The sequence below is a fragment of the Pongo abelii genome, chromosome 2, assembly GCF_028885655.2.
Source record: "Pongo abelii isolate AG06213 chromosome 2, NHGRI_mPonAbe1-v2.0_pri, whole genome shotgun sequence".
Taxonomy (NCBI): Eukaryota; Metazoa; Chordata; class Mammalia; order Primates; family Hominidae; genus Pongo; species Pongo abelii.
Window position 1 is genome coordinate 152,804,653 of NC_085928.1, and position 19,178 is coordinate 152,823,830.

Below are 19,178 nucleotides of genomic sequence, written 5' to 3' on the forward strand. Positions count from 1 at the left end.
TTTCTCCAAAAAAAAAAAAAAAAAAAAAAAAAAAACAAATGGCCAGTAGGTGTATGAAGAAATGCTCACCATCACTAATCATCAGAGAAATGCAAATCAAAACTACAATGAGATATCTTATTCCAGGCAGAGTGGCTGTTATTAAATAGACAAAAATAACAAATGTTGGTGAGGATGTGGAGAAACGGGAACTCTTATATACCGTTGATGGGAATGTAAACTAGAACAGCCACTGTGGAAATTGCATAACAATTTCTGAAAAAACTGAAAATAGAATTACCATTGGATCCAGCAATCCCACTACTGGGAATCTACCCAAAGTAGAAGAAATCAATATATTAGAAGAATACCTGTTTATTGCAGCACTATTGACAATAGCAGAGATACGGAATCAACCTAAGTGTTCATCAGTGAATGAATGGATAAAATAAATGTGGTGTATATATACACAATGGAATACAATTCAGCCATAAGAAGAATAAAACCATGTCATTTGCAGCAACATGGATATAACTGGGGGTCATCACCGTAAGTGTAATAAGCCAGCCACAGAAAGACAGATACTGCATGTTCTTACTCATATATTGGAGCTTAAAAGATTGATTACATGGAGGTAGAGAGTGTAAAAGATAGATAACAGATACTGGGAAGGGTGAGTGTGGGGAGGGGGAAGATGAAGAGAAGTGACTTAAAGGGTACAAAGATACAGTGAGATAGAAGGAATAAATTCAATGTTTGATAGCAGAGTAGGGTGACTATACTTAACAAAAATATATCGTACTCAAGTGATGAACACCTAAACATATTGACTTGATCGGTACACATTATATACATGTAACAAAATTTTAAATGTACTCTATATTTGCACAAATAAAACCTAAAAAAAGATAAGTTATGTTTGCTTTTTTCCCTCAACATACAGCTCCATTTATAATACATATGCACCCTGAGGATACTGATATTTAAAAAATGGATTCTTGAAACTGGCTTATGTTAGTCTTTGGTTTGTCAGTTTAAGAAAAAGGTTACCTATTTTTCCAATTATTTAGTTGGTCGTGTATACTTTGTCCCAATGTATACATTTTCTTTTCCACTATATTTGTCAGTCTGCTCTTGGTGGTAGAGGTGACAATCCAGGTGGAAGTTATGTCCCCCTGAGAAGAGGCAGCCGCTTTTCGCTATTATCAGAATCACCACTCTCCTTTACTTGACCTAAAGTACCTGCTCTATTGGGAGGGGCAGAACGGCACCAGCCTTCCTTGAACAAGAGCCGCTGAATTAGTGGGAGCAAGGTGGGGTCATTGCACTGCTCCCTAGGCAGTGGGTGAGCCTTGTCTAAGTCCAGAAACCTCTCCCTCTCCATTCCCACAGCACATCCTGGATCCTGAAGCTCCAACCACAAGCCTGGTGGGGAACCACTCTTGTGTCACACCAATCTGGTTTTCAGTTGCAGCCAGGGACCTTCCTCTTACTAGTGTGTGACCTAGGACAAGTTCCTTAATCTCTGGAAGCAGCGTGTGCCTAGGGCTGAGTGAGGATGACAGTAAATGGAAAGCACTCAAAGGCAGTGCCAACGAACTGTGGATGCTTAGTAAATAGTAGCTGCTGGCTGGGTGCAGTGGCTCATGCCTGTAATCCCAGCACTTTGGGAGGCTGAGGTGGGCAGATCGTTTGAGCCCAGGAATTTGAGATCAGCCTGGGCAACATGGTGAAACCCCATATCTACAAAAAATACAAAAATTTAGGTGAGTATGGTGGCATGCACCTGTGGTTCCAGCTACTTGGGAGGCTGAGGCAGGAAGATCACCTGAGCCCAGGAAGACAAGGTTGCAGTGAGCCATGATTGCACCACTATACTCCAGCCTGGGCGATAGAGGAAACCCTGTTTTTTAAAAAAAACAGTAGCTTATTTCCTAGCAATCTGCACTAAAACTCTCATGGCAGCCTCTTAAAGGGCCTCCTTTCTCTTCTGCCTCTCCCACCTTGTACACTAATGTCAGCTTAATCTTTTAAAAATAATGTCAGTTTCCTGAACAAACATTTTCCATGGAAAAATATTTAATAATGTCCCAAATCCTTTACTCTGGCTGGTAAGATTGTGGATGCCTAATATTTTCTTCTTTGTTTCTATCTCTTCTTATTAACCAGAAAAAAAAAACAAAACTTCCACACTTTTCCTTTTTCCATAGTAGTGAGAACAGTTCTGAGATCACTTTCTGGTGGCCCTCCTTGAATTTGCCTTTATTGGCTGTGTAACCATGTCACTTACCCTCCCTCAATCCCAGATTCTCCACACCTGTAAAATACAGTTCATACAAGGACTGAATGAGAAAATGCATGTGAAACACCCAACACAGTCCTTAAGCAATGGAAGCTTGGGTACTGAGAAGTGCCTGTAATACTGGCCTTGTTAAGTATTTGTTAATAGCTCAGTGGAACATAATCAACTACTTCTCTCTCATTTCCTAACCCTCTATAACCTAAAACCTTACCCTTGGCCTCAGTTCAGACAGAGTTCACTGTCAGATTGGGTTTTACTTTGGTAGGGTCGGCCTGGCTGTCCTCGTGTTTTCATCTGTCTCTGACTGCATGCTTCCAAGGCCATGGCACTGTCTTCCATACCACATGGGCAAATCCAGGAGAGTAAAGGCTTCCTAAATTTTGTTAAGGGTGAGAGTGCTGTGCATAGGAGAAACTGACAGCCAGAGACACTCTTGGAAGGCCGTGGCCAGTTCCACAGGACATGTCCACTTGGGCTGTATGGGGTTTTCAAACCTTTGGACCTCATGCTGGTCAGTACTATGAGCAACAGCCTCAAAAGGGATAGCTGTGGACTATCTATTGGTGCCTTGTCAGTTACTGTTTAAAGCAAGTCCTGCAGACCTGGTCTCTGCCTCTAGGATCAGCTCAGGGCAAACAGAGGAGTGGATCAGACATCACTTGTGCATCTTCTGGAATGTACAGACGTGCCCTCAATAAAGAGTTAGGCATCATAATATGTCCTGGTTCAGTATATTGTTTGCATCTGTTTTTTAATGGTTGAAACTCTAATATCACTTGGTATTGGTTTTCTATTCATGCATGCAAGTGCTCTGCGAAAACTTTATGTATTCATTTGTATGTGAATATTTGTAAAAACTCAATAAAAAGTTATTAGCAATAATGTAAAGAAAAAGTATAAAAATCTTGGATGTGCAGTAAAAGGAGATTTTGACTATTTTCAGACCCACACTAGATCTCAAGGCATCAGGATTCCTTGAGGCATCAAGGTCACCATTGTCTCTTGCCTAATACAACAGCCTGCTAAGTGGTCTCCCAGACACTACACTTGCTTTCCTGCAATTCTCCACACAGCAACCAGAGTGATCTGTAAAATAGTCAAATTAGGTCACATTATTCCCTTCCTTAAAACTCTTTGATGGACACTTAGTTCACTTAGAATAAAATCTCCCCTTAGCCTTGCCTGCCAGCCCTGCGTGATCTGTCTGCCTCATTGCTTTCTTCAGCCTTCCTTCCTCCCTCCTGTCTCCCTCTCACCATTCTTCAGCCACACTGGCCTTCTTTCTGTTTCCTTCAATGCACTCAGTTCCCCTCTATAACGTGCCCCCTCCCCCCGGGCCTTTGCATGTGCTGGTCCTTCTGCATGGGATGGTCTTCTCTCAGCTGCTCATGAGGGTGGCTCCTTCTCATTTTCACTTTTAGAAAGCCCTTCCCCAACTACCTTCTCTAATGTAATTCCCCACTCCATGGCTATTCTCCATTGTGGCAAATAATGATCATACTGTGTAATTATTCTACTTGCTTAATTTGAGTTTTGTTGTCTCCCCCCAGTACATTGTTAGATTGTAAACTGCACGGTAACAAGGGCTGTACCTTCTATCCCCAGCATCTAGTACAGTGCCTGGCACTTAGTAGGCACTAAATAAATATTTGTCAAATCAATGAAGTGTTATATCTTTGTGTACTTAAAATTAGTGGTCACTGGAGTCTATCAGGGGACCACTTTCTCTTGCCTTGTGCATGTATCTTCTCCTCAGTGGTAATGATCTCCTTTTATCTGTCAGTAGATGGAGTATATACACTCAAAGATAAGCCTTCTTAGGATAATTCCAGTTGAAATAGCTCATAAATGGTCCCTGCAAGTATTCTGAGAGTACAGCCAGGAGACGGAAACATAGTCCTCTAGAGTTTCAACTAGAACTAACTTGTAGAACCTCTTTCAAACAGGAAAGAAAGAGGAAGGAAGTCTAAATTCTCCAAAAATGGCAAATGATAAAGCCAAGTGAAGGCTACACTTCCTCTCTTAAAAAATCACTACCTCCCACAATTAGAGAAAAAAAAAATCTGATAAAAGTAGACTTGTGGAGGTGGAACAGAGTTGGGGTGAATGAATGGTAAAGGAACTTTCCTCTTAAATATGGGAAAGAAGAAAAGGAAAATAAACGTAGACACTGGACCAGATAGTCCAAAAAGGAATCCGTTAGCACATACCATATGGAACAATATGAGTTTTAATTCAAGAGGAAAAGGAGACAGATTTTGGCAGTGTTACTTTTCCAGCTCCTTTTACTACCAGCAGATTGATTCCATTTCTTGTGCCCTGAGGCTTTTCCTGTTTCCTGTCATTTGAACTTAGAAGCATTTTCCTCTACCCACTCCTACTCTTAGCCCTCTCCCCTTCCCTATTTTTTGTTCTTCCACAAACATCTTCCATCTATGGCCACCTACTGGAGATACAGAAATATCTCCTAAGATTGTTCTTATTCTACATGCTTGGGGGTAATATTCTAAATGTAACAGGATTAACAGACATTCTGACTTCAAAATCTTGACGAATGCATTCTCATACTGTTCAGCAATGTGGTACTAGGTGCAGATTTTCCAGGCTAAGGGAAAAAATCATGAGATCATTTTTATGAAGGGCAGTACAAATTCTTTCAAATTCATTGAGCACTAACTAGTCTAATTCCTCTTTTATGTTCCACTAGAAGTTGCAAACTTAGATTTTCTAAACAGCTTGCAACCCATGTCAACAGGGCATTTTTCTATATGGACATTTTTTTCTGTATGCACAAGTACTATCTATTTTCTCTGCTTACATTTGTTTGATAAAGAATAGATCTCTATAAATCAGAATCTGAGTTTTCTTTAAATGAACAATTACATATGATACTATAATGGTAGATACATGTCATTATAAATTTGTCAAAACCCATGGAATGCATAACACAACCTCAATGCAAACTATGGACTTTGGTTAATAATGTGTCAATATTGATGTTAATAACAGAGGAAACTATGTGTGGGATGTATGGAGTATATGGCAACTCTACTTTCTGCTCAATTTTTCTGTAAATGTAAAACTGCTCCAAAATGTAAGGTCTATTAATTTTTAAAAATATGAAAGTTTATGATGCCTTGGTTTTCAGATATTTGATGATATCAAAGATTGTTTTACTGAACTACTGTGAATAGCCTGAAAACACAGCAACAGTGAACCATAAAGAGGCATGTAAACTTCCACTATCTTAATGAGATGCTGATGTAACACTGAAGCCTGTTTTAGACATGAAGTCCTTGCCCATGCCTATGTCCTGAATGGTAATGCCTAGGTTTTCTTCTAGGGTTTTTATGGTTTTAGGTCTAATGTTTTAGTCTTTAATCCATCTTGAATTAATTTTTGTATAAGGTGTAAGGAAGGGATCCAGTTTCAGGACTATAAATCATGCTGCTGTAAAGACACATGCACACGTATGTTTATTGCGACACTATTCACAATAGCAAAGACTTGGAACCAACCCAAATGTCCAACAACGATAGACTGGATTAAGAAAGTGTGGCACGTATACACCATGGAATACTATGCAACCATAAAAAATGATGAGTTCATGTCCTTTGTAGGGACATGGATGAAATTGGAAATCATCATTCTCAGTAAACTATCGCAAGACCAAAAAACCAAACACCGCATCTTCTTACTCATAGGTGGGAATTGAACAATGAGAACACATGGACACAAGAAGGGGAACATCACACTCTGGGGACTGTTGTGGGCTGGGGGGAGGGGGGAGGGATAGCTTTAGGAGATATACCTAATGCTAAATGACGAGTTAATGGGTGGATTACATACATACCAGCATGGCACATGTATATATATGTAACTAACCTGCACATTGTGCACATGTACCCTAAAACTTAAAGTATAATAATAATAAAAACAACAACAACAACAACAACACTGAAGCCTGGATAACCCTAACTGTGTTTGACACATTCCCTTCTCCATCTTCCCAATTCAAAACCTTACATGGTATTCAAAGCCCAGTGCAATGCCATCCTCTTTATCAGAACCTCCAACCCTCCACCTGGAAGTAATTTCTGTTACTCCTACACCCTGGTGGTAATTTGCTTGAACTTTTCCAGCCTTCACATGTTGTACACAGGCCTCTCTTGTTTTACCACAAGATGTCTTTAGCTGCTAGAAGATGTTTGGATTATTCTCCTTGATTAGCTTGATCATTCCCCCTAATATTTGCTTTGTTATGGACCCCAGGGGTTGTATGTTGGTAACAATGCCTGGATCATTCCTCTCTAATAACACTGTTCTTGCCTATCTGCAAGTCTGAATGTTTTGTGATGTTTCATATTCTGCTGTCAGTTTTGCTTGACCACATCTGACCCATTTAGGGATCTTGCCAGAGTCCTGAACATATAACTTATTGCCTACTTGTGCCCTGAACTTTCCACTCGAGTTGACCTTTGCAAGCAGTACTTGCTCTAAAAGGATATCAAAGTCAAATGACCAACTTTTAACAATCTAACTACATAAGAACAGGGAGATGTTTCCCAGCCTTAGCGCAGCCATAACCCAAACAACACATTGCTCCATAATGCTCACAATAAATCCTGTATATTGCATAAAGGATGTTTCCCATTAAGGGCAACCTTATAGCTCTGGCAATGTTTTTTGTCTGTTGAAGGTAAAGGTGTGTACGTGTTTGGGGTAGAGGTGGCGGTAGGGGAGTTAGTTGATGGGTGAGTAAAGAAAACAGATGAGATTCTGAGACCAGGGGCTGACCAGAGTACTTAGTAGAACAACATGGCCAAAATGAAAAAATAAAGTTGTAGAACCTGTACAGGAAATTCTCCTTTGCATTGGCAGCATCAGATCCCTGTTGACATGAAATTTCAAATAATTGGTTAGCAAAACAATTTTGATTTCCCATTGAGTTCTTGGGGAGGGGGTGTAAATAACATTGGTGAAGCTGGGCTCCCCGACTCTGTCATCCTCCCATATGGCAGGTGTGCAGGCCACCTTGGCCTCCTGCACGTGCTGCTCCTCATGGGCAGCTGCAGTCCGCCTATCGTCCCTGGGGCTGATGGAGACGTGCTCGCCTCTCTGGTAGAGGGAGCTTCACTTCTGTTCCATTCATCTCCCTAGCTGCTCAGCAGTTCCTCCTTTTGGAGGCTGCTGTTCTTCTCCTCTTCCAGGTCTGGGGCATCCCAGCGGCAGGACCTGGGAGCCCAGGCCCCCAGGCCACGTGAGCCTCATGCCCCGGTGCACAGCAGCCCCGCTCCTCCTGCCCAGCCATCAGCGCTCACTTTCCTCCCAGCTTTTGTTCCGCACCTTTCCTCCCTACAGGTTCTGGCACTGCGCCTTGCTGCTGACTTGTATTTTTTTCTCCATGATACAGGAGGGAGGGTAATTAGGAGGAAATCCTGAGAATCTTCAAAATACTGGAAAAAAAAAAAAAAAGAAAATGCTGGCAGCGCTATTCATGGAAAGTGGAATTTGGCCTGGCTGTGACCTCCCCCATGCCTGGCTTAGACTCCCTGGTGGAGAAGACAGATGGTGAGGTGAGGAAAGCTGTGTGACCTGATCACTGATGGCCAAAGCAATCGGCAGGAGCAGTGAAGAGCAGATCATTTTAAAGCAAACATGGACTTTAGGGCAGGAGAGTAGAAGGATAAATCTTTATATATTGGAAGCCAAGGCATTTCTGAATGGAATGAGCTTAGCAGTTTTATTTTAAATTCAGCTCCAAGAGGTAGACAGTGGACTTGCCCAGCATCAAATCTCACATTCAACACTGGGGACAGCTAGCTCAGAATCTGAAAGGGACAGTCATGGTCCCTTTCTAAGGAAATCTTCCCAGCAGTTAACTAATCCGATCTGAATTGTGGAATAAATGGTGCTTTGAAATATGTTTCTCATTAATCTTCATTTAAATGTAGACAGCTAAGCGGTTTGGATGTTATTTTGAGAGTGTCTCTTTAACCAAAAATTTATTATTAATGGCAAATATTTTAGGGCATGGTTAGCTGAATTTTCCTGGGTGTCAGACACATACTGTTTCCTGAAAATCATAAAATATCCTCCTTCTGTTCCTAACAGAAGTGACATATCCTATTGTCTTGTTTCCACAATGCTTAACTGTGTTATAACAAATGTCAATAGTGAATTAACTATCCCTTTGAATGTTTCAAATGTGACTTTTAATTAAGCATATTAACCTGATATATCATCATTTGAGCAGCAACTGAAATAAGATTACATGAATTTTAAACTTTTGGATGCCCGCAGAACATGAAAAGCACTTTATGAGGCTTGCATTAATGCATATTTCATTATAATGTAATTCTATATTATATATTCCATTTACGCATAGAGCCAAAATAGTTTCCGCTCTGTAGTGACACTGATTTAAATGAGTAAATCACAAGGAATCGAGAAATCTTAACTCTTTGTGAATCTCAGCATTATCATGCATATAAAGAAAGTCTTTGTGGGCAGAATCTTACCTTTAGTTAATAGAATACAGCATTTTTTATTCAAGTGGGATGGGGTAAGAGAGGATGGATGAACTATTTCTTCTGTATTACATTAACTAATTAGAGACAATCCTGAGCATTCCCTGAGCATTTTTCATTTACTCCACATATAGCAGCTGATCAGTTTTGCCACACAGAGCAGTCAATAAGGCTGAACTACACATGAGAGGGTTATGAGGGGCTGGTGGGCTGCCTTACCCACATGGGTAAGGAGAACATGTGCAATAGTAATGCATAAAGAAACTCTGGGAGCTAGATGCATGCTACTCTGCAGGGCTGCTTTAAAGTATCCTGTGTAATATTACTAATAGACCTTTTACAATTTTTATAGCTTCCCGAGTTATTTTTGAGTCAGTGCTAGCATTCAATTATTTCCTGTTGAATAGGGAACAAAACAGGCCTAAAGACTGAAAGGAAAAGCTGCTGTGGGGAACGGTCTCTCCAGATGGAAGTTTTCTGGCAGATTGTGATTTGTGACTCAGAATGAGCCCAGATTACTGTGCCATATGGGTGGCAGCAGTGCCTGTAGACACTATTCAGTTACTCAGTAGGCTCCTCCTGAACTCCTACTATGCATTGGTTACTCGCTGGGCACTGGGAAACAAAGATGAGTAAGCAATAGTATCTGCCACCAAGGAGTCCATTCATTTATTCATTCATTCATTTAACCAACATTTACTGAGCATCAGTGATGTGCATTGTATATTAGGGGAGTTGAGCATGTAAACATAGAGTAAATTACCATATGGTGTGACAAAATCAGTTATAGAAAAAAATGCTATGCAGCTTAGAGGTGGAGAGAGAGAGAAATTATATTTGGGACAGTCAGGAATCCTTACAGAAAATGTGACATTCAACATGAATCTTGAAGTAGGATTAGGAAATTATTGAGAAGAAAGAAGGACAAGGTCATTCCAGACAAAGAGAACAGCATGAGCAAAGTCATGGAGTTAAGGTTTCATGCTTGGGAGGAAAAATAAGAAAATAAGAAATAGATTGTAGATATAGTTTTTGGCTCATAGGGAGGAAATGCAACTAGAGAAATAACTTATGCAGGATCTTTTATGTCATGTTAGAATTTGGCATTATTCTGAATGTTGGGAATGGAAAATTCCAGAGCTCCCTCCTGTCTATCCTCATGGCAGATATCCCTAATCTGGCATGAATGGTATTCTTTCCTGCTGAGCTCAGGCCGACCCTTTGAATCTTTCTCTATGTAGGGTTCTAAAAAACTTCAACCAACTTACTGGAATTGGTACAAAGAAGAAGTATATTCACCATCTTGGTTACAGGCAAAGGAAGCAAAGGTTTTTAAATAGGGAAATGACAAGTGTGTGCTGTCATTCTCCATCCTGATTTGATTATTGGGAAGACCATTTGAACCAGTGCACTGGAGAATGAATTAGAGTGGAGAGAATCTTGAATCAGGAAAACCAATAGGAAACTGTTTAATAGTTCAAGTCATTAGTTCTCAACTTGATGGCCCACTAAAACATTTGAGATGCTTGTTACAAATGTCAATACCTAGGTTCCACCCTTGACCAATTAATCCAGAATTTAAAACAAAACAAAAGCCAAGTGGTTCATTTGTGCCCAAGGGTTGAGATCCACTTGTCTGCAAATCCGATCATGAAAACATTTATTTATTAGACAGAAGAGGTTTTATCTCTTTTAATGTATACTTGGAGAGGCGAGTGCATGACTTCAGGAAGATGGGAAATGATTTGCTTCCATTGGGCCTTTACTCATATAGTACTACTCATAATGGTTGCTTTCTTGATTGTCATCTATATCTCTGCTGACTTATCTATAGATATTTAATCCACCATATCAATCATCTGCATATGTATTTTTTATCCCCAATTTACAGATAAGGTAACAAAGTGTCAGAGACTTAAAGTAACTTGCTTAATGTCATAAGGTAATTGATGCCAACTACAACTGCCAATACATCTACTGTAGTTTTTTAAGGGGAAGTCTGATGAGAATGTGAACGTTTCTCTCTGGTTCAAAACAAGGTCATCCTTACCCATCAGGAACTGTGCATTTCATGTTCTGATTGGCTCAAATCCTCACTGTATGCACATTGCACAATTGTCCTAAGTGTGATTTCATGCTTGTGATTTCTGTGAACAAACAGTACCAAGAACCACCAAATCAGAGACATGTAGGCTCACTTTAAATATCCTTTTAAAAACATCCATACAAATTGGATTTCTTTCCATAATTGTTATTTAGCAAGCAAATAATGCTCCATGGCTGCCTAATTATTTGGATTGTTTCAGAACTAGTAAGTAGAAAACTAGTACTAGCAATAGTATTCACAGTAAACACTAGGTTCTTACTTTGTCTGAAACTTCTATTCTAGAGTCTCTCTATACAACCAAGGCAGCTCTCATAGCCAGCACCCATGCTATGCATTTAATTCAACAATGTGGGTCTCATTTATAAGCCAGCAGGCTGCTTCCTGACCTGGGGGATAGACCACGAAGGTTTGGCATTAGGAGGGGCATGCTACTGCAACGAGGTGAGCCGCATGGCTTGCCTAGCAACAAAGAATGCCAAGAACAGAATGCACAAGAGTGAAGAATTCCTAATTTTGAATCCAGTGCTTTCAACTACCAGATTGTATTAATTCCTAGAAATGAAACAAAGAGGTGCTTTATTTACTGTATTTATTATGGTTTACTCTTTTGGCAAAATCTTATGCATTATGTTAGCTTCTTCTCTTTTACTTATCATTGGAAGGAGACTCTAGAACCTTGTCTTTCCAGCTGTTTTTTGTGGAGCTGCAGGATTTCTTAGCAGATGAGGGAAACTTCAGTGGATGTCATGGGGAAGTGAAGGTGAAGTTGCACTCAGCTCTACAATTTCCATCCCAACTTCGACTAGAATAGTTTTGCTTTTATTAATTTTGTATTTGAAAAAATAATCTGCTAAAATTGGTACAAAGAGCACTGCACTAGACATAAGAAATCTCTGGGTAAAACATTTGTATATGCCAATCAATTGGACTTCTTGTTGTTTTTAATAATTTGAAAATCCAAAATCCAATTTTTGATCCTGTACATGTCTGGAAAAAGTGGCAGGAACATAGCTGAAAAGAGTTGTTATAAAGCCCATGAACTTGTCTCTTAGGAGATGTCTGGATCCGCCTATAGGTGCTCAGTCCTGGCCAGTGGAATTAAAATGGGTTTTAAAGATAAGGTTTCTGATTTTACAATCCTGGTCATTAGATTTCAAGAAAGAGCATATATTAGCAGACGGCTGCTGGAAGCGGACATGCTGAAAAGTGATAGATACCACAAGGGAAGATGTGAGTTAAGACTTAGTCACCCACTGCACTGGAGGGACTATCTCATAGTGAGTAGGAGTGTGGACTCTGAAGTCTGACGGATTTTGGTACATGACCCAATTTGGACCCTTACTTGCTTTGTGATTTTGAGCCTCAGTGTTCTCTTCTGTAAAACGGGCTTAGTAGCAACCCTTACCTCATAATGTTATTGTGTGTATTAAATGAAATCATTCATGTAAGGTATGTATCAGTTTCTGGAAGACAATAAAGGCTCATTAATAATATTCTGATTATAAAGTGACCTGAGTCATTTTTTTTTAGAAGCCAAAAATTGTTGAGGAAAACAGAGTATTATAACTATATATATTAGCTAACTCATAATGATAGCCCCAACTCATAAAGATATGCCAAGCTATGCCTAATGAGAAGACTATGTAATGCATTTCAGAAAACTTTCCAAATAAAATCATGTTTAAAGTAACAAATTTTAAGAAACAAGGCAAGATGCTCATTTTGCCATTGCTATTCAACATAGTACTGGAAGTCCTAGCCAGAGATAATAGGCATGAAAAAAAAATAGCACCCATATTGGAAAGGAAGAAGTACAATGATCTCTGTTCACAGATGACATAATCTTATATATGGAAAACCCTAAAGATTCCACAAAAAATCTGTTAGAGCTAATAAATGAATTCAGAAAAGTTGCAGGATTCAAGATCAACACAAAAAATCAGCTGTGTTTCTATACCCTAACAATGAACACTCTTAAAAGGAAATTAAGAAAACATTCCCATTTACAACAACATCATAAAGAATAAAATACTTAGAAATAAACATAACCAAGGAGGAGACTTGTACATTGAAAAGTACAAAACACTGATGAAAGAAGTTAAAGCAGGTGCAAATAAATGGACATTCCATGTTTATGGCTCAGAAGACTCAATATTGTTAAAATGTTTATACTGCCCAAAATGATGTATAGATTCAATAACATTCTGGTCAAAATCCCAATGGCATTTTTTACAGAAATAGAAAAAGATTCTAAAATTCATGTGAATCTCAAGGAACCCTGACTATCAAAACATTCTTGAAAAAGAAGAACAAAGCTAAAGGTTTCATAATTCTTGATTTCAAAACATATTACAAGGCTATAGTTTTCAAAACTATGTGGTACTGGCATAAAAACAGACATTTAGACCAATGGAACAAAATAGAGCACCTAGAAATAAGCTCTTGTATGAGCAAATGATCTTTGATGAGTCAGGATCACACAATGGGGAAAGGATAGTCTCTTCAACAAATGGTGTTGGAAAACTGAATATCCATATGCAAAAGAACTAATTTGGACCTTTGTCTTATGCCATATAGAAAAATCAACTCAAAAATGAATCCAGGACCTAAGTATAAGATCTAAAACTATAAAGCTTTTGGAAGAAAACATAGAGGAAAGCCTTTATGATATTGGACTCAAATGATTTCTTGGATATAGCACCAAAAGCACAGACAATAAATGCAAAAATAGACAAATGGTACATCTTCTACATAAATTTAAAAACTTACGCACATCAAATGAAACAGACAACAAAAAAGGCAACCAATGGAATGGAAGAAAATATTTGCAAACCACTGATAATGGAGTAATATTCAGACTATGTTAAAACTTCTACAATTCAACAATAACAAAATAACCTTATTGAAAAATGGGCAAAGGGCTTGAATAGACATTTCTTCAAAGAAGATATACAAGTTAACAAGTATATGAAAAGATGCTCAATATCTCTAATCATTAGGAGACTACATAATGAGATATCACCTCATATCCATTAGGATGGCTACTATCATAAAAGCAGAAAATAAGTGTTGATGAGGACAAGGAGAAATTGGAATCTTTCTGCACTGTTGGTGAGAATGTAAAATGGTGCAGCTGCTATGGAAAACAGTACGTATGTTCCTCAAAAAATTAAAAATAGAACCACCATATGATTTAGCAATCCCACTTCTGGGTATATATCCAAAAGAATTGAAAGCAGGAGCTGCAAGAGATATTTGCACACCGGTGTTCACTGCAGCATTATTCACAATAGCCAAGAGGTGGAAGTAGCCCATATGCTCATCAATGAGTAAATGGATAAAGAAAATGTGGTATGTATAATACATAAAATAGGATATTCTTCAGCTTTAAAAAGGACAGAAATCCTGTCACATGCTACAACATAGATGAAGCTTAAGGACATTATGCTAAATGAAATCAGCCAGTCTCAAAAAGACAAATACTGCATAATAACCACTTATATGAGCTATTTAAGGCAGTTGAATTAACTGAAACAGAAAGCAGGATGGTGGTTGCCAGGGGTTAGGGTAGGGGGAAATGGAGAATTGTTCAATGGGTATAGAGTTTCAGTTTTGCAGGATAAAAAATTTCTAGAGATCGGTTGTACAACAATGTGAATATAGTTGACACTATTGAACTGTATACTTAAAAATGCAAAGGTGGTAATTTTTATGTGCTTTTTACTACATTAATATTTAAAATTTTTTTTTAAAATACAGAAAATCTTAAAGTATTAGCTTCAGTTATCTGGAAAATTGACACAAGGAGCTCATTGTTATGGCAGGGTCCATGGTTTGCTACACAGTTCCTTTTATTTATAAAACTCCAAATTATTCCAAATTGGATGACTAAACTATAGCTACCCTATATATTTTAAAGGAAACTATTTATGGATAGTATGGGAGAGAATATTATAATTTTATGAATAAATACTTGAGTCCCTACCATGAGCAAGGAGCTATTAAATTGCTTGCTCAATACCAAGTATATAACTGGCTTTTCTCTCCCTTGAGTTGAATTTTCAGCCTCAGAGAGATCAGAAGCTTCCCTCCTTCCACCCCCCACCCTCATTCAGAACTGGCCACTGTGGATTTTCCGAGGCATTTATAGCCTTCTCTAAATTGTATTTTGTCATGTGTACTCTACCTGTATGTCACCTGATAGGAAACATCAGCTGAAATCAGTGACGAAACTGCCTACTTCCAAAGAGTTAAGGATAACTCCTTCACTCCTCTTGCTTGTTCCTTGACTGGATCTGATCATTCACACGTCCCCTGATGCAATCAGGCTCTACTTGAATCTGGCAGAGCAGCTCCTTCACAGGACTGTGGACTTTCCCAGAGCTTTCCTGATGACCTGCTGTAGCAGAATCCCCTGGGACGCTGGGGAAACATACGGCTCCCTTGGCCCTAACCCCAGGCTGCCAGAATCCCAATCTTTAGTGCCAATGAAGTGAACTCTAAACAAGTGCCCCAGGGGATTCTGAACTGCTTCCACCCTTGGAAACCTCCACTTTAGAAGCAGCTTGGCAAACCTTGATGAAGGTTCTCGGGGGATCTAAAGACAGGGAAGGGGATTCTGTAGCCTATGGTGACTTTGGCCTTGTACCCAGATCCCTTTCTTCCTAGACTTGTGTCCTTTCTTGATGGAAGAGCATCCGCCTGGGTTCTTCTTGTCAGAGCTGGAGTGGCACCAGTCATGGTCCCACGATGGAAAGTAACATGCTTTTAGCTATTCTGTCCTTGAGGAAAAAGATAAAAGAAGAAAGGAGGGATCCCTGAATGCTAATTAAGTGACTTTTGTGTATAAGAGATGCACGTGCATGTCTCTTTAAATTAAAAGCCCTATTAAAACATATACTCACATATCTCTGGAGAGATACAGAATGTGTACTTCTTATACCAGGCTGAAAAACTGGCTCTGTTATCATAGTGGTCTCAGGGAGTTTCAAGAAACAAAAGAGCTCTCATCGTGATTGCAATGTCAAAGTGTTATGGCCATCAACCCAGTTGTGCCTAAATACATTTTAAGAGGATTCATTATAAGTAAAAATAAACTGTGTTTTCTGTAATATTTCAGCTTGCAAAAGGAATGTGACAAAGAGAAGGACATTGTAAATATTTTTGGCCTTATTTGGTCTTGGTATTTCTCCATGTCAGACTGAAAATCCTGACAAGCAGACAGAGCAATGTTATATTTAACAAACACCTTGGTGAAACCCATGGAGAGAAAGAGGGAGGGAGAAAAGCAGTAAGCGAGAGAGCTAGACAGCTCAGTTTAATCATTTATTTCCGATTAAATCATTCCCAACCAAAATTGTATGTACAGATCTTGGGACATAAATACATATACTTAAAAGGCATTCTTTAAAAATAATGCTACACCTGAATGCACCCCAATGGCCTTACAGGTGCTTGTTTTCACTCACAGCAACCACTGGGTAGAGGAAAAGAATCAGAATGGTCCAGGGCAAATCAATCATCTTTATGTTAAAAACAACTTAAAGCAGCCGGGGGATTACATATCCAGGCTTCAAAAGTATTACCAGAGTTATGAATGTGAGAATGGTGCCTGACACGTTCTCCCATTTTAAATATTAGAAAACGGAGATATGAAAAAGTTACTTGCCCAAGTCACTCAGTTTTTAAGTGAAAGAGCTGGGGGTTTGAACCCATGTGTTTTGAATCCATGTTCCTCAACGTCACACCACCTTTAACTTATTACATAAAAGAATACTATGTGAACTGAAAAATTCTTCACTTCTGTTCTCTGATAAGCATTCCTGGCTTATTTATTAGTAAATTACAGCAAAAGAGTGGTTGAGAAAGCTGGGACCCTTCAGATGCCATAATTTAAATCTTATTGCTGGCTCCTACACAAGGCACTGTGTCAGCTGACAGCTTGAGGGATGGAATTTTGGTTTCTCTGTGCCACCAGTGGTGGCAATCAACATCAATAATTATTTGTGAGTCTCCTGGAATTCTGCTTTGCTCTATCTCACAATATTCTCATTAGAGCTTCCTCCTGGTGTGGAGGTTCATCGCGTGGTCCCTTGGACAGGGCCCCTGAGCCTCCCTCCCTGCTAGTATGTATTGTCTGTCATCTTTTTCTTTCATAATTAATTGCAATTTGCACAGCTGCATATGAGGTGAGTGGCTGGAGGGAAGAAATGCAGCTTCCGGCTCTCTTGCTTACCTACCCAGCTCAAGCCTTGGTTGAGGATTTTCTCTGCTTGAATCCCAGGCTGCTCATTTCTCATGCAGTAGATAGCATTCCTTTTCCCTGCTATCTTCTTTATGTTACATTCCCCCCTTCTACACTGGCATACTATGTTGTTCCTTAACATAAATACTCTTCAGATTCTTTTCCCTGATGTTCTTAAGGCTTCCCATCACATTGTGTTGCCACGTCATTTAAAAATGTTGCAGTAGCTGGTGAACAATAGTTAATAACTAAAAGAGCAGACTGTTGAGAGCTGTACTCTGGAATACTCAATAATTACATCTACTCTGATAGTTTCTTTTCCTGTTCCAAAGCTGAGCTTGGTTGTATTCAGTTCTGATCATTAGGTTCATGTTAACAACTGTTGCTCAATTCACTGTTTTTCAAAATAATTATTAGTACAACTCTGGGAGTGACAACTGCTTCTGTAAAAGGATGCTGCTGCCTGAATGATGGGGTGTGCTACATACAATTATGGCTTCCAAAAGGTATTAACTGACATAAAAAAATCAACCAAGTCAAAGACTAATGCATAGGAGAGATCTCAAAAGCACTAAGAACACAACATGAGAACTTTTTGCATCGTGACATTGTAAACACAATAATAAGTGACTTGGAATCACGGTTGATTAAACTAATGTTAGAAGCCCTCAGTACTATTATACCATGCTTCATCTCCTGAGCACCCTGTGCTTTGTTGTCAGCCAACAAACTATAATTTCATGCCTGACTGGCCTAATACAGTCTTAGGTTCCAGATTCTGTGCACAACCTCACCAGACCACAGAAGTTAAAGGAAAAGCAAATAAATAAATAAAACAGTAGGTGGAGATCAAGAGACAATGCTCAACACCAACCTTAAATAAGGCAAGTCTCTCACAGGAATACTTTGGGATTTTACTATCATATAACTGAAGGACTGTTTTGATTACCTGCTGATTCAACATTAACTAGACATTTATTAGAGCACCTGCTTTGTGCCAGGCACAGTGGTAGGCCTGGAGGCTATAGTGGGAAAAATAAAACAGGTACTAATGAGTAGTTGGAATTTCTTAATGGAAAACAAGATGATTCTCCATTGCAACCACTCTATAGCTAGTGGAGGCTTTGAAGAGACTCTTAGAGAGGTTTCAGTTCAGATCTTTCCTGGGGCTCAATTTTGTACCGTCTTCAAGATTTCTCTTGGAAAAGGGCATTAACTCCTCACCCTATCTTAGATGCAATCATATTGAATTTTTGCCCTTACCATATTCATCAGTTTACATTTCTGAATATACTCATAAAAGGTCTCCTGGTCAGGTCTTATCTCCACTCAGTAAAGATTCTCTTAACATCCAGAAATCTATCTCCAGGCACCCTTTTGTGTGCTCTTTCTAGAATGACAATGTAAATGAGTTGGTACCAGAAATGTGAAAAAGATTGGAAATTTATTGAAATTTGCTAGTCATTAGTGCAAAAGGCTTTATTCACTTCCACATATTTTCTGCAGTTAGGATTACCTGAACTTTATCACTTTTGCTGGTAGCAGAATAATTAAGCTGAATTGGACACTTAATTCTAAGAAAGTTCTAAAGAAATCCTTAAAATTTTTAAGACTGTCCCTCTCACTATCCTTTAGGCTGAAAGTCTGTCCAAATGTCTTTTGGCACTTATATGGAATATAATAAATTCTTTTCTCTGGATGTATCTCAGGATAGCATTAATTTGGTGTGATCGGGAGGTGAATTTCTTTAGGATCTTTTTCACTGTTCATGTGCTGCTTTTGCAGTTCCTTTGGAGTAGTGGGGGCTTAAGGGGGCTTAGCTTTCATAAACTTTTGGTCTTGAGAATATATACCTGAGATGGGGTCAGTTTGGGAGCCTCCAATGCCTGTCAATTTGGGAACTCCAGAGTAGGATTTTATAAAAATAATCATCCATTCATAACTGTATTGAGTTACAAGGGAGGGCAGGAGAGTCATCCCAGGTCATAGTTGTACAATGTAAATTTAGACCAAGGG

General features: G+C 39.1%; 1 protein-coding gene across 1 annotated transcript in view; it reads right to left on the minus strand.

Annotated features, from left to right (window-relative positions):
- Positions 1–19,178, minus strand: part of SLC9A9 (solute carrier family 9 member A9) — a 591,979-nt gene that overhangs the window by 63,782 nt on the left and 509,019 nt on the right. The window lies entirely within an intron of this gene.